Below are 17,873 nucleotides of genomic sequence, written 5' to 3'. Positions count from 1 at the left end.
ATTAAAATGATCCCATACACAAACTGGCTTTACATTACAAGTTGTCATCATCCTCGTCATCCCCATCAGTGTGTACATCCTCTCCTTCACACAAAATTAATTTGTCCCCATTGGAATACACAATGGGTACCTCTGTAATTTTTTTATGTAATTGTTGGCAGAGGTCTTCCTCGTGCAATTTGTAATTCATTTTTATGAACATCATCTATTCCACTTTTTGAGAAAGTAACCTCCTATGCCGATCACTGGCAAGGTTGCCAGCTGCACTGAAAACTCTTTTGGAGTACGCACTGGAGGGTGGGCAACTTAAGTAATGCAAAGCCAGTTTATGTATGGGACTCCAAATTGCCTCTTTTTCCTTCCAATACTGAAAGGGACTGTCTGACATGCCTATTAGGATGTTATCTCTGAAATAGTCCTCCACCATTCTGTGAATGGAGACCGCATCACACATAGTCACGGTAGAAGACATGTCACTAGTAGGCAGTTCTCTCAGGCCTGACCAGATGTCATTTTTTGGTGAACGATCTGCATGACCAGCAGGCATTCCGTAAGGAGCATTTTTTTTTTCCTGGCAGCTGCAGAAACTGAAGGAGGAGATGATGTCGTTTAACATGCGGCTGCAGCTGACAATATTTTTTACCAGCAGCTCTTTGCATAGTTTTAGATTTTGGTCTGTTGGAAAAAAAACTCACAAGGTAGGACTTATACCTTGGATCCAGAATGGTCGCCAAAATGTATTTTTCAGATTTCAATAGATTGACGACTCTTGGATCCTGGTGAAGTGAATCAAGAGCTTGATCCACCAGTCCAACATACTTTGTGCAATCGCTCCATTCACCTCCTCTTTCAGTTTCTCCAGCTGTTTTTGCAAAAGTCTGATGAGGAGAATGACTTGACTCAAGCTGGCAGTGTCTGAACTAACTTCACGCGTGGCAAGTGCAAAGGGTTTGAGAACCTTGCACAACACAGAAATTATTCTCCAATACGCTTGAGTAAGGTGTATTCCCCCTCCACGGCCTATGTCATAGGCCGTTGTATACCCGTGGATGGCCTTTTGCTGTTCCTCCATCCGCTGAAGCATATAGAGGGTAGCATTGCATCGAGTTACTACCTCTTGCTTCAGGTGATGGCAGGGCAAATTTAACAGTACCTGCTGGTCATGCAATCTTCGACAGGCGGTCGCCGAATGTCTAAAATGTATGGATATTTTGCGGGCCACCGAGAGCATCTCCTGCACGACTGTGTCAGTTTTTAAAAAATGTTGCACCACCAAATTAATTGTGTGAGCAACACATGGGATGTGTTGGAATTCGCCCACATGTAATGCTCTCACAATATTGGTGGCATTGTCTGAAATCACAAATCCCGAGGAGAGTCCAAGTGGGGTAAGCCATTTAGCAATGATTTCCCTGAGTTTTTCTAAGACGTTCTCAGCGATATGCTTCTTAGTGAAACCAGTTATACAAAAAGTAGCCAACCTCTGTATCAGCTGTCTTTTGGTAGATATTGCTGCTGCTGCTGTAGGCAATACACCTACCCAGTGGGCTGTCAGTCGTGTAATCCTTAGTTTGCCCTGTCCCACTTATCCACATATCAGTGGTCAAGTGGACAGTGGGTACAACTGCATTTCTGAGGACATTAATAAGGTTTTTTTCAATGTCCTTGTACAGACTTGGAATTGCTGTTCTAGCGAAGTGGAATCTAGAAGGGATCTGGTAGCGAGGACACAGGACCTTAATTAACTGTTGAAAACCCACTGCAGTAATGTCAGATACTGGACACACATCTAATACCAGCATAGCTGTTATGGCATCAGTAATCTGCTGTGCAAATGGGTGATTGCTGTCATACTTGTTTGCCCTTGCAAACGATTGTTTAATAGTTGATTGTTTTTTGTAGGATACGCTACATGTAGTCTTCCTACTGGTCCCCTTCTGAGATGAAGATCCATTCACAGCAGCAGCAGCAGGCGTAGTCATCAAGGATCCTTCTAAGGAATCACAGATAGGAGAGGAGTCAATCATGCTTCGAATACCAACATTGGATGCAGCAGGACTACTCCCGATGATGAATGAGGATGTTGATGATGCTGGTGTTGGTGTTGGAGATCGAAGGCGCTTGGATCTCACAGAGAGGGAGCAGGTAGGTGACACTGGACTTGATACATTTTGAGTTTTGGAACTTGGCAACATACACTTTGATATTTGATGAATGCGCTCCAAGTGACATAACAAGGAGGTTCCTAGGTGGTTTAGGTCCCTCCCTCTACTCACTCTTGCTTGGCAATGGTCACATATGGCTTGACAACTGCTATCCGGATCAGGGTGGAAATAATTCCACACGTGAGAAGTAGATTTTTTTGTCTTTTATCCCAGCATTACAACAATGGGCTTTGGCTTTTTCAAACCATGGGTAACAGCTGTTGCCTTACTTACACAAAGGACATCCTCGGCATCAACATCCTCATCACCAACATCTTCATCATCAACATCCTCATCATCCTTAGCACCTTCAAATGCCAAAATATCCTCCTCTTCCATGTGCAATTCCACAGAAGCATCCTCGATGACTATGTCTGCAAGATGTTGACTGCCCTTCCCCACATTTACAGAGGGCACACAAATGTTGAAACTTGGAGGATCCTCTAGTACACTAGTATTTAGGTCTGGCTCACACATGGCAACCGCGGACACACTTGCATTCTCTTCAGGGATTTGTGATTTCGATTTCTCAGGGCACACAGTTGGTTTTTCCAAAGGGCTATCAGAATCAGAACCAGCAGTCTTCCTAAAGAAAGGCCAAGGCCTTATCCTTTCCTTGCCACTTCGTGTAGTGAATGGCATATTGCCAATTTTTTGTTTATCGAAAGGCAAATTTCCTTTCAATTTTTTTTTCTTAACTTCGGTAAAAGTAGCTTTACCATATCGATGGCATGACTTAAGCCCTGGGGCATGGGCCTTCATAGAGAATGAGGAAGTTGACGGCCTTGGACTTTTGGCGACAGCTACAACAGGTGGTTCTTGGCCTTGCTCTCCTGTCATGTGACAGCCCTCCATATTTTTTGCGGTCTTGAAGCAGTTGCGTTGCATTGCCGACTTACTAGATCTTGTGCAGCTAAGCCTATAACGCGCAGACAATTATTAGACAAAAAAAAGACAAGTTTTTATAAATTTTTTTCAGCTCCAGAACTTTGGGCCCAGAGCACAGATTGATGATGACTGGAGTCGGACAGCACTAGGTTGTGTTGCCGACTTGCTAGATTTTATGTGGTTAAGCCTAACACGCACAGACAATTATTTATTAGACAAAAAAAGACAATTTTTTTTATTTATTTTTCAGCTTCAGAACTTGGGCCCATAGCACAGATTGATGATGACTGGAGTTGGGCAGCACTAAGTTGCATTGCCGACTTGCTAGATCTTGTGCGGCTAAGCCTAACATGCACAGACGCAGAAGTCACCTGCAGCGCGTTCATAAAAAGTCACTGTCAAGTTCAGAAAATGTGGCGAAAACCGTAAGCAGTCCAGGGACACCTAAATCCCCTTGTACTGTTGTATCCAAGCGCCTGCAAACCACACCAGCAACTCCCTCCTTGTCAATTTCCTCCTCAATCAGGATAGGAAGTAGTCCTGCAGGCCATGTCACTGGCATGACTGACTCCTCTCCTATCCGGGATTCCTCCAGAGGATCCTGCATTGCTATGCCTACTGCTGCTGGGAGTCATTCATCATCCCAGAGAGGAAGCTGGAACACCACTTCTTCTTTTACTAAGCAAATGACCCTCCAACAGTCCTTTGCGAGGATGATGAAGTACAGAGATGTCAGAAAAAGTGTCCTAATTGTCCTAAAAAATGCAGTTGTACCCAATGTCCACTTAACCACAGACATGTGGACAAGAGGAACAGGGCAGACTAAGGACTATATGACTGTGACAGCCCACTGGGTAGATGTATCAACTTACAAAGCAACAATAACAGCGTCACCAGTAGCAGCATCTCAGAAACGTCCGAAACGCCAGCTCATTCCAAGGCAGGCTACTCTGTGTATCATCAGTTTCAGTAAGAGGCACACCACCGACAACCTCTTAGAGAAAATGAGGGAAATCATCGCCCAATGGCTTACCCCACTTAGACTCTCCTGGGGATTTGTGCTATCTGACAATGCCACCAATATTGTGTGGGCATTACATCTGGGCAAATTCCAGCACGTCCCATGTTTTGCTCACACAATAAATTTGGTGGTGCAGAATTTTTTGAAAAACGACAGGGACATACAGGAGATGCTTTCGGTGGCCCAAAACATTTTGGGCCACTTTCGCCAATCAGCGACTGCGTGCCAAAGACTGGAGGACTGAGCACCAGAAAACACTCTTGTACCTGCCCTGCCATCACCTGAAGCAAGAGGTTGTAACCCGGTGGAACTCAACCCTCTATATGCTTCAGAGGATGGAGGAGCAGTAAAAGGCAATTCAAGCCTATACATCAACCTATGACATAGGCAGAGGAGGGGGTATGTACTTGACTCAAGTGCAGTGGAGAATTATTTCCGTGTTGTGCAAGGTTCTCCAGCCCTTTGAACTTGCCACACGTGAAGTCAGTTCAGACACTGCCAGCTTGAGTCAGGTCCTTCCCCTCATCAGGCTTTTGTAGAAGCAGCTGGAGAAAGTTTGGACATCTGGCCTGGACTGAAGGACCTGCCAACAATTTCTGACATGTCTACTGTAACTGCATATGATGCTGTCACCATTGAAAGAATGGTGGAGCATTACATTGGTGACAGCATCCAAGTAGGCATGTCAGACAATCCGTACCTGTACTGGAAGGAAAAAGAGGCAATTTGGAGGCCCCTGTACAAACTGGCTCTATTTTAAATAAGTTGCCCCCCCCTAGTGTGTACTCCGAAAGAGTTTTTAGTGCAGCCGGGAACCTTGTCAGCGAAAGGCGTAGGAGGTTGCTTCCACAAAATGTGGAGATGATGTTCATCAAAATTAATTATCACTTCTTCTGGGAAGACCAGACTCCAGAAAGTACAGAGGGACCTGCGGTGGTGGATTCCAGTGGGGACAAATTAATACTCTGTGAGGATGAGGATGTATATAGCACTGAAGAGGGTGAGGAATCAGTGGATGAGGATGAGGGCAACATCTTGCCTCTGTAGAGCCAGTTTGTGCAGGGACAGATTAATTGCCAGCTTGTTTTGTGGGGGCCCAAACAAACCAATCATTTTAGCCACAGTCGTGTGGCAGACCCTGTTGCTGAAATGATTGGTTTGTTAAAGTGTGCATGTCCTGTTTATACAACATAAGGGTGGGTGGGGCCCAAGAAAATTCCATCTTGCAAATCTTTTTTTTCTTTGCATTATGTACTGTTTGGGGCCTAGTTTTTAAAACTGCCATCTTGTCTGCCACTGCAGTGTCACTCCTAGATGGGCCACGTGTTTGTGCCGCCCACTTGTGTCGCTTAGCATAGTCATCCAGGTACCTCGGTGCAACCTTTTGGCCTAGAAACAATATTGTGAGGTGTGAGGTGTTCAGAATAGACTGAAAATGAGTGGAAATGAATGTTATTGAGGTTAATAATAGCATAGGATCAAAAAAAACTCAAAGGCTGTGATTTTAGCTGTTTTTATGTTTTTTTCCCAAAAAATACAGATCCAAAACCAAAACCCGGAAGGGTGGTTTTGGCAAACCAATCCAGATCCAAAACACGAAGAAAGATCCAAATCCAAAACCAAAACACAAAACATGAAAAGTGGCTGGTGCACACCCCTCTTCCTAACTAGAAAATACAGCAAGTCCTGTTTCATACAATTACATATGAAACTTTTACAATTGGAATATGGATAATTTCTCTGGGTTCATTAATACTGCACTGTACACACCAAGTCACTAATCTCAAATATCAACATTTTTGGATTTCAGTGGGGGGAACGGATGGGCCATTTTCAATACCAGGGAATCCAACACAGTCCCAAATATAATGCAGATTAGTTAATTCTGGACACGTTTAAATAAGTAATACAGTGCAGATTGCCTAATAAAACAACAGTACAAAATGGTGACAAATCTTATTAGCCTTGTATAGGATTTGAGACAATTATACACATCCAAATGTCATTAGTGCATTGGGAGAGCTGTAATTTGTAATGTAACAAGCTGCAGAGTAATTGGTATGTCATTGTTATTTTTCCTCTAGATAAATATAATCTGACTCTAAATATTGAAGCTCATCCAATTATAACTTCACAAAGTTTGAAGTCACCGTCACAGAAATTGTATTATTAATCTACTTTTCAATGTAAATTGGATGAAAATTCCTGGAAAAGAACAATATGAATTAAAGATGGTTTCTACTATTTTCCTTTAATGTAGAGAACTATATGCACAGAATGGATTAATTATCCCATGAAGTCAACCTGTGAGGTTATATAATTGCATCCATTATTTGTGTATATAATTATTATCTCCATAAAGTAGGACATAGGTCATATGACAGTAACTGACTTAATGAAAGAGAAGGTGAATCTTGAAATTTAATCTGAAATGTTTTTATGAAATTCATATGTCTTTGTTTATAGTAAAAGGATTTACCTACATAATATCCATGTATTATAGTTGGAATCAAATAATTAAACCTATCAGCTTCTCTTATCACTGTTTTGTAAAGTGTAGTAACACTGTTACAACAAACTAATAAATAAAATTTAAATTGAGGCTGCCTCCAGCGCCATATTTAACACTTAACTGAAAATTATATTTTTCAAAAAGGTCAAAAAAATTGTAGATATTTTTATAAATGAAAATAATAAAATCTTTTTAAAATGTGTCCATATACTGTACACCCATTGAAGTATTGCCCCAACCCCCCACCACACCAAGTAATATAATTTTGCAGTGGCATCACACACCCTTATTCTTCTCCCCCAGTGGCAATAGATGCTTCCCAAAATGGCAATAGATTTCCTCATTCCTCGACTTCTGGTCTGTCCCCTGGAGGAGGGTGCAGACCAGATCACCGAGGTGGGAGCCGTGGAGCAGAAGTGGGTGGTGGGGAGGTGTGATGGCACAATTTCATCATAGTGGCCCTGTTATACAATACCGCGATTACCGGCATTACAAAATGGAGGGCAGGGCCATGATGACACATTTCAGTGCAAAATGCAGAAGTTACTTGGGAAATGGGTGACCCTGGGTGGCTGCAGACAACCTCCTGGAGACTTGACTACTCTTCCAGGCATACGGGAGTGCTATCCGAGAATTAGGAGCTTCCCGGACATTTTGGGAGAATAGGCTTGTGACCATCGCCATGGGTTATGGCGATTCCTCAAAGTCACGTGTCATGACTGTATGCATTCTGTGTGCCCTGGGTAAAGTGTGCTCATGGTACTATGAGCAACAACCTGACCATGAGAGTGATGTGTATTATTATAGTTCCCCTAAAATACATATTTCAAGAATGTCTGTTTACTATGAATTGGTACAGTACTGTATATCAAAACTTAGTTGCATCAGCTACTCAGATCCAAGTGACCAGGTGCTATCTAGTCTTTGAAGACAAAAGCTTCATGAAAGTAGTGTTTGCTCTTCACCTTAGGGGGCCATTGTGCAAGCCCAGTGCACAGACACACAGGTTGCTAGAGTCATTTTTCCACCTTAGCTAATCAGTCTTTCTACAATAAGATGCTTTTTGAAGTCATGGAGATATATGATGCATAGGTTCTTGTAGCCAAGCTAATATACATCTACACACACCCTGGGAGAACAAAGAAGTTTTGAGCCTGGAAAGGGTGGGGGCTGCTGGAGGAGAGATGAGTCGTGGAACTATAAAGCCCAGCAGCCCACACTACTACTACTTCTGTCTCCTGTGGTCTCCCTCCACACAGATCTCCGAAGACCTCAGAGTAAGATAACTTAGGGTTCTGACTTTTTATCTTATTCTTTTATTTGAAATCAACCTGTGCATTTATATCTGTATGTCTTGTTTATTTACCTGTTTTTCTTTGTAATTTAATCCTGGATATATTTTCTCAATAAATCCTAAACATTTATCAGCGTTAGTTCTGTGCTCTACAAATTCACATGCCTGGAGAGGCCCATGCATACATTTGCATAATAATTGTGAATTGTTAAGTGTGATTTAAGTGTCTAGCGAATGCAAGAGCGCTATTCTAATACTCCGTGGTGGCAGCTCGAGTAAAACCCATGTCACAACCTCCCACCTGCATCATGTTGGTGTATCTGAGCACAGGCTGGGGCGTGGTGCTGTGACAAACTTGTGGCAGCAGTGGGATTGACAGATTGAAAGTGATGTACTTTGATAAACTGAAAGGCCTCGTTCTCCAGGAGCAGTTCCTCGCACTGTGCCCCATGGAGGTGGAAGAATGGGTCCTGGACCAAAGTTGTCACAAGAAGCTGCCACCCTGGTTGACAAGTACATTGTGACCAGGGCTCGAGCAGTAAAGAAATCATTTGGGAGGTCCGGGCAGTTGGCCTGGATGGAGAGACATCCTGGGGGATCTCCTACATTTGCCCCTTCAATGAAACCAGCTGTGGCTGCACCGTTTGGGGGTAGTAGGTACTGGTTTGGGCAATGCCCACAGGTGTTTTAATTGCAACACGGTGGGGCATATCAGTGCCAATTTTTCCTCCAAGAAGAAGTCAATGTCCCTTCATGTGGGAGGCCCAGCAGGGAAGTCTGTGCCAGCTGTCTTGTGTGCTGGGGGACCCCAAGGGCAACCATGGGACAATCCGCAAGAAATACAAGTGTGCGACAAGGTAACCATTGGCATGCATGACTCCGGGGCTGATGTGACTTTGATACATCCAGTTTTAGTACGCCCCAAGAACATTTTACCTGGGAGAACAATGTCTGTGCATGGAGTAGGTGGAGTACACTCTGTGCTACCCCTAGCCAGGGTTTATTTGGACTGGGGGGCAGGTTGAGGAATCCGTGATGTTGGGGTACTTGCGGACCTGCCCACCACTGTCTTAGGTACAGATCTGGGTAGGATGTCTGCCATGTATGTAACTGACCAAAATGTTGTCCGTGATGTGAGGCTGCATGTTAATAATTTATCTCCACCACTAATACCAATGCCCGTATGTAATGAAGGGTCAATATGTACTGTGGATGATGATGTTGATACCTCAGGGAATACTTCTTTTCAGCTTGACAGGACAGACACTGAAATGTGTAATCAGCCAATCAGGAGCGGCCAGTGCCATCTTCAAAATGCTACCATCGTGGTTTCCCCATACCTGGCTGGCTGGCAGTGGCTGTGCCAGCTGAATAAACCAGATAAGTAGTTCTTGATCATTCCCTGTACCTTTCCCTAGTCCAGTCATCCTTCCCTCAGCCCCCAGCCAGTCCAGCCAGCCAGCCTTCCCTGCCCTGTGCCCTACCCAGTCAAGCCAGGCTTCCCTGCCCTGTTCCCTCCAGTCCAGCCAGTCTTCCCTGCCCTGTGCCCCATAGACCAGCCTGCCTTCCCTGTGCTCCCACCTAGTCCAGATAGCCTTCCCTGCCATGTGCCCACCATTGTTAAGGCTTTTCTGCCCCGTGCCTCCCCATTAAGGTCAAGACTTCCCTGTCCTGTGCCCCTCCAACCATGTCTACCATCCTTGTGTCCCCTATAGGTTCAGCCCTCCCTGTCCTGCACTTCTCCTTTTGGCTTTTTATGTGGATCTGGCTTTCAATATTTTATATGTGGATCCGGCTATTTCAATGTATTTTATGTGGATCTGGCTGCTTCAGTATTTTATTTTTATAGGGGTTTTAAATACTGTACATAAAACATAGCTGGCCCTATGCATAGACATTCTAAGCAAATGCCTAGGGCATCTAGAATGCCTAGGGGCATTCCACTGCTCTGCAGCTTTGATCTGGCAGTGCAGTGCATAGGCAAACGCAGGGGGGTTTCCGTCTGCCTGGAAACCCCCCTACCCAGCCCACACCATGACTACAATGGAAATAATAATATAATGGAATTTTACTAACGCTGCATGTTCTTCTCAGTAACAGAAATTAAATAATTAGCACCACCTGTGGATCTTTTAACATGTATCAGCCAGTAATAAATATACCTGTGCACCAATTAGGGGATTTGGAAAACATGCACTGTTAGGGATGCACTGCTATAGAGCCCAATATTTACATATATGTCCAGAGCAGTGCTAGGTTCTTCTGCCCCAGACTCCTGGACTTGCTCCCATGCCCTGGAATGGTGCTCACATCTAAAATAAAAACATTCAGCTCAGGCAGGACGGCCCTACTGCCGCATCTAATGGCTTACTGTGATCGCTGGTCATGTATATGCTGGAATTATGACACACAATACACTTTATATGATGCATATTAAAGCTGGATAAGCTGTAATTATGCCCTCTTCATGGACTGGCCACACTCACTCTAAAATCAAGCATTTGGAAACCCCCCTCTAGAAATCCTGCGTTTGCCTCTGCAGTGGTCAGCTGGTCCAGAATGAGCTTCTGCACGAAAGTTCATTCTGGCTACGTGAGACAAGAAAAGAGGCCGCGGCCACTCCTCCCATGGTTCTTTGTGAAGCAGAGCCATGATTCACTCAGCTCCCTCTCCGCCTTCATTTTAGCCAGCCGGCTCACCGCTTCTATCAGACCAGGCAAGATCAGTCTACACCAATTCTTATTTAAGATCATAGAGGGGCAAAGATTACTTACTTTTAGCCTGGACTCAAAATGTCAGTCTCTCAGCATTCTGCTCAGTTCACCAGTCTGGAAATAAATGGTCTGGTAATAAGACTGGTGAACTGAGCAGTATGCTGAGAGACTGACATTTTGAGTCTAGGCTAAAAGTAAGTAATCTTTGCCCCTCTATGATCTTAAATAAGAATTAGTGTAGACTAAACTATTTGTTTAAGTTACTATTGTTTAATAGATTTAGCTTCCCGGTGCATTTAAATCTCCAGTAGAAGTAGATAACCAGTTGTTAACAAGACGGACTGGCTGAGAGACTGGTTGTTTGATCCTATGCCAGTGGTTCCCAAACTGTGCGCCGTGGCTCCCTGGGGTGCCTCAGGAAACTTGCAGGGGTGCCTCAGGTTGGTGGTCCAGCACCTCATCAAATTATTTATGGTCAAAGTAATGTAAATATGTGGACAAACAGAAGCAAAAACCATTCCATCACCACATAACGGAACCTAAGGATGACAGTTAAGCACAATTTACTTCACTTTACTACTTTCCTTCACATTACTACTTTACTTCACATTACTACTTTACTTCATTTTCTTCTGATTTTCTCAAAGACAAACTTAAACTTAGGGCTACCATGAAAACAATGCTGATAGTTTAGGATGCCATGATTCAAAAAAGTTTGGGAACCACTGTCCTATGCTAATAGTAAGTATTTAATGTTTATCCCTTTATGATTTTAAATAAGAACTGGTATAGTCCAAACCATTTGTAAAAGTGATTATTGTTTATTTGGTTTACATTGTCACCATCCTTAAATTGATTTTCCTGGTAGATGTATACTGCCGGTAGAAGTAAGTAACCTGTCCCTAACAAGTAAGTTTTTTAAGGCTTACTAATATTGTAATGTGCCAATTATACATAGGTAATTACTTTATTTGTATAGAGGTTAACTAATATGTCCATTGTCAAATGACAGGTGGTAACCAGGATTGCACCACAAATGTCATTAAGAGTTTGGAGGCATACAATTATCTGAAGCCCAACTGGGATTAGCACATACACCATTGCAGTAAATTCTGAAGCTATAATTACCAGCATCTGAATGTTGTAGGAGTTCTACAGTTGACTATCATTATGAATGCTTGTCCATATTTTACATGTACTAGTTGTCATTATGTACACCAATACATAAAAAGCCTAGATTATGAATATTTTGCTGTGAATTTTTTTTAAATCATGCTGTATGTCATAACTCTTTGGACTTTTTATTATTATGATGAAAGTTTTATGTTTGTACTTGTTATTTTTGTTTTGATACTGAGACACCCCATTTATAGCTTAAAGACACCCCTGAGGAAGTCATTCATGACGAAACGTGTTGGGTGACAAGATATCAAGATCAAGAGTGGATCCTACGGGCTGTCAAACAGCTTGTCCCTATAATGGGAGACAGCAACTGTACTAACATCTGTCCCACAATGGTCAAGATGTCTATGTATATGTGAGAATAAGTTTTAAATGTGATTTTATGTTTTTTTAATAAAACTGTGCACTAAAAGGAAATAAGATTATTAGTTGTATTTGGGTGAACTCAGGTTGAAAAGGTCTCATAGTAGGGCCGATAGGAGGAATATAAACTTCCCCCTTATCATCTCACAACACTCTATGTAATAAGGACAAAAATTATACTATACGAAGAGGGAATTGGATCCCATATAGAGTTGTATATTTCAGTGTAGGTGCTCCCAAAAGAAACAACATGAACATATGAAAAAGAAGTGTGAGAACAAGTGCCTTATAGTGTAATATGAATAGCAAAATTTGCCACGCCTTACAATAAATAAATGCTTACCGTATTCCCCTAGGATAATGGGCATGTAGTTATGTATCTTTATACTGTGCCCTGTGTCCACCCCTATACTACATCCACTGCAATAGGTAAATTGCTTTTTAGCTCCCGTTACCCAAAACAACAGAAAAACAGCGGATGCTCTCGTAGTGTAGTATGTTAGACTTAGTTTATTCCAGATTTACAGATACACACACATAAAGGTGGATAATTATATTTAGATAAAATAAAATAGGCTTATCTTAAGGTGATATCAGGTTCCCTGAATAGCAGAGGTCACCGCTCCCTCAACGTGTTTCGTTACTTAGGCGTAAATCGCTTGACTTCGTCAGGATATAACTAATGCGATTGTTCTGGACTTATATACCCCAGCCACTAAACTAATTGTGCCCATACATGGTGTTCCAGTTAAGGGAAGATGCCATTGTAGAACTTATTGCGCATATGCGGGATTTAGTATGCCCGTGATGTTTCCCTGGTAGTACACCACATAGTTTGGCACTAATTCAAGGTACCGTATTGTGCATGTGCCAAGGTAATCTCGTGATAGCTACAAACGATAGTTCCATGTTCACTCATTCCTATATCTATCTGTATACTGTAAGTGTCTGTATTGTCACTTCATCCGGCGCCCATGTTTATGGAGTTCTATACATATCTCTATGGGACGCCATTTTTCCTAGCTCTCTCTTACTTCAGTAAAAAAGCTGCTCATAGATAAATATTCATTCATTGTGATTTACACAATATCAAAATAGAATAGATATATAAAAAAAGAGTATCAATCCTCAAAAAGTGGCACAAGTAATATATTAGATAAAATACAGGAAGTATAAAAAGACTGAGTATAAAAAACATATAATAACATCTATTAAAAGACGATAATTTAAAAGACAATTAGTTTCAAATTAATCTATATATATATATATATATATATATATTTATTTATATATATACACACACACACACACAGTATATATGCAAACATCCTACTAGTGTTTACAATTAACATTATTCCACTTACTAACCATTTCAACAATAAATATGGGTAAAAAACATGTTAATGAAAAAGAGATTTATACATAATAAATATGTTTATAAAAAAAGGTGTTATTTCATAGGATTCATTTAATCCATGAGGACTCATGGTATTAAGAGTGCAAATCCAAAACGTTTCACGTTTGGATAGTTTATTTTCTCTATCACCACTTCTTTCACCCAATTCAACATGTTTTATCACTTTATATTGTAAGCCTGAAGGATCCGCATTGTAGTAATTAGTAAAGTGTTTTGGTACAGAATGATTATCTAACTTTGATACCACTTACATGCTCCTGTATCGTAAGTTTAATATTTATTTTGGTTTAACCCACATACCTTAGATGACCTGGGCATTCCAGCATGTATATTACCCATGTGGTCATACAATTCATCAGGCTTTTGGTCTTAAACCAGGCTGTGTCAGCAGCATTATAAAATTTTGTATTATTCATTTAAAAAAGCCTTTGCTATTTTGGATCCATTGAGGAGGTTTATTTATCAGGGGTTTCAGAAAACTTGGAGCAAGATGATTCTTTAAATTTCTTGCTTTTCTAAATGTTAGTGCATGTTTATCTGGGAGTAACAATATATGTTTTAAGTACACACCAATGTTTGTTGAAGATCTTCCTAATCTCCTTTTCTTTATGATTAAATTGTGTGACAAACATGACCTTGTTTTCATCCATCTCTTTTTTCTTATATATCATTAGGTCTTTTTGTTCTTAGCTCTCTCAGCTGCTTTTTGTAGCTTTCTTCAGGATAATACCTATCCCGAAATCTATCTGAATAAACTTCCAATTGTTCTTCAAAGACCGTATTAGAGCTACAATTCTTCCGTACACGACAAAACTGAGAAAATTTAATATTTGTTTTCCAGCCAACATGGCCACTGTTGAAATGCACATAGCTGTTCGTGTCTACGGAGTTAATTAAATTCCTGCTTATAATACTATTACTGTCACTACCAATAATGAGGTCTAGATATTCTATTTCTGAATCACTAAATCTATGGGTAAATGACAGGTTATAATCATTGATGTTTAAATAATCCATATCCGACAAAAATTATCCTCTGTACCATCCCATATGATAAGAATGTCATCTATGTACCTTGCGTACAGTATTATCTGTTTTCTAAATGAATGCTCTTTCTGTAAATATATATTTGCTCCAAGCTTCCCATAAGGAGGTTGGCAAAGCTGGGAGCAAAAATGGTGCCCATTGCCATGCCTTCGGTTTGAATACAAAAATTTGAAATAGTTATGACTTAAAATAAACTTTATTAAAAGATATATTAAATCTTTGTGTTGTATGTTCATTGATTCAACATCATTAAGAAATTCATGGCAGCTTTGAATCCCCTTATCGTGTGTATATAATGTGATAAGGTCAGGGTAGGAGGTCCCTCTCATGGGGCAGATGGACATCTCCTTACACACAGCAGCCAGGAAACGGCACTCCAGTCATGGATTTTCATGCAAGTTGGTCAGTGCCAGTTTCTATTGTGCAATATCAATAATCAAATAAACAAAACATAAAATAAACCCTAGCCCGGCTGGGCACTAACTAGACAGTAAGTTCCCTCACTACAGAACACTAAATAAGTCCACGTCCACAGTATATTCTGGTTTGTAGCCAACAGTGTCTCAGAGCAAGCTAACCTGCGGGCCTGTTTTCCCAGGTATGAGACACTCAGCCCTAACTAAACTTAGCATAAATCAACCATTTCCAGGTGCAAGCCCTAATGAGCCTGCTACCAGGCTGAAAGGCCCAACACCTGGAGTGGTCTGTGGATGGAGCCCTCCATCTCCCTCACATCCACACCCCCAGGACCCATTCTGGCTTTTCACTAAAGCCGACAATCAAACCTGTTTGTAACACAGACCTCCTGGGGGCTAAAACACATAGGACAGGAATCTTAGACACACATAGAAGTAATTCAAAACCATTCCAGTGCTTCTATCACATACCCTCCCCCTTTCTTTTGATCTGTGGGGTGGAACAACTGCAGCCCCCAAGCAATGAATGTGTGACAAAGCATCTGCATTGGCCAGCTGGCTTCCTGGCCTGTGTTCTACTGTGAACTTAAAGGTTTGTAACACCAAGAACCACCTAGTTATTCTCGCATTGCTGTCTTTGTTCTCCAACATCCACTTCAAAGGGGCATGGTCAGTGATCAATTTGAACTTCCTTCCCACCAAGTAGTACCTGAGAGTTTGTAATGCCAACTTTATGGACAATGCTTCTTTCTCGACCGTAGCATAGTTTCTCTCATGTACATTTAATTTTCGGCTTAAGAAAAAAATTGGGTGTTATTCACCCTTTTTGCTTTGGAACAGGATCGCTCCTATGCCTACATCTGATGCTTCAGTTTTCACAACAAACTCTCTGTCAAAATCAGGGGTCATCAGAACTGGTTGGGTCCATAATGCTATTTTTAACTCCTGGAAAGCCTTCTCTGCTTCAGTACTCCATTCCACAATGACTTTCTGTTTGCCTTTGGTAAGGTCAGTCAGTGGGACTGCAATGGTGGCAAAATTGGGTATAAACCTCCTATAATACCCAGTGATCCCTAAGAAGGCTCTCACCTGCTTCTTATTCAGGGGTTGTGGCCAGTTTTGTATTGCCTCAATCTTATTGAGCTGTGGCTTTATCACACCTCTGCCAATGGTGTACCCAAGATACTTTACTTCTTCCATCCCTAGACAACATTTTTTGGGGTTGGCTGTCAAACTTGCCTTATAGATGGAGTCCAACACTGCTTGTACTCTGGGCAAGTGAAACTGCCAATCAGGACTATGAATGACCACATCATCCAGATAAGCATCAGCATACTGTCTATAGGGCCTTACAATCTTTTTATCATTCTTTGAAAGGTAGCAGGTGCCCCTTGTAGCCCAAAGGGCAACTTCTTGTATTGAAACAACCCCTCTGGTGCAGAAAAAGCTGTCTTTTCTTTGGCGTTCTCAGATAATGGCACTTGCCAATACCCTTTGGTTAAGTCAAGAGTAGTTAAATATCTGGCTATCCCCAGCCTTTAAATTAGTTCATCCACCCTAGGCATAGGGTAGGCATAGAATTTTGATACACTGTTCAATTTCCGGAACTCACTGCAGAATCGCACACTCCCGTCGGGCTTTGGAATGAGCGCAATGGGACTTGACCACTCACCATGCAATTCTTCCATTACACCCAACTCTAACCTTTTTTTTATTTTCCTTTGACACTGATTCTCTTTGGGCTTCTGGTAACCTATAGGGATTTAGGTTAACCTTAACCCCTGGGTCAGTGATTATGTCATGTTTAATGACCGTGGTTTTCCCTGTTATGTCAGAAAACAGCACCCTATTTCTGATCAAAATTTCCTTAACTTCCTGCTGTTGACTGGCTGACAGGGTTTTGCCATTGTCACTTCAGGTACCACGGGTCCCGGGTTTACTGGAGGGACTCGGGAGGCTGACAGTGCTGCTCTATCCTTCCAGGGTTTTATAACATTTACATGGTATATATGTTCTGGCTTTCTTTTCCCCGGCTGGTAAACTTTATAATTGACATGCCCCACTTTTTCTAAGATTTCAAAGGGTCCTTGTCATTTAGCCAAAAGCTTACTATCTACTGTGGAAACCAACACCAACACTCTGTCCCCAGGAGCAAAGTTGCGTAAGCGAGAATTGCGGTTGTATACCCTCTGCTGTGCCTGTTGGGCCTGTTCCAAGTGCTCTCTTACTATCAGCACCACAGCAGCAATTCTTTCTTGCATTTAAGAAACATGCTCAATAACTATTTTATACGGACTGGACTGCCCCTCCCATGTCTCTTTGGCAATGTCAAGTAATCCCCTTGGATGTCTCCCATCCAATAAATCAAAAGGGAAAAACCCTTTGGAGGATTGGGAAATCTCTCTTATGGCCAATAGCAAATAAGGTAACAAGTAATCCCAATCTCTACCATCTTTGTCCACTACTTTCCTTAGCATGAGTTTTAAAGTTTTATTAAACCTCTCCACTAACCCATCAGTCTGGGGATGGTACATAGAGGTTCTTCACTGATCAATTTTAAATATGCAGCATAACTATTTCATGATATTCATGATTAGAAAGGTGTGCTGGTTCCTGTAGTGCTATTTGGAGGATTCTGGGGTACCTCCAGGTTAGTTGGCTCTCAACTTAGATATATTAAAGTATATTAATGTGTATGTTATTATCATGTGGTATAACAGTATGCAATTATATGACCAAAGTGGGTGCTACTATCATGTAACATTAGGGACACCGGTACAGAGATGCCATGACGTGGCCCCGGTGCTTGAAAGAT

Source organism: Taudactylus pleione, unplaced genomic scaffold (assembly GCF_031769625.1).
Source record: "Taudactylus pleione unplaced genomic scaffold, aTauple2 ptg000562l, whole genome shotgun sequence".
Classification (NCBI taxonomy): Eukaryota; Metazoa; Chordata; class Amphibia; order Anura; family Myobatrachidae; genus Taudactylus; species Taudactylus pleione.
Note: the sequence above shows the minus strand (reverse complement) of the source record.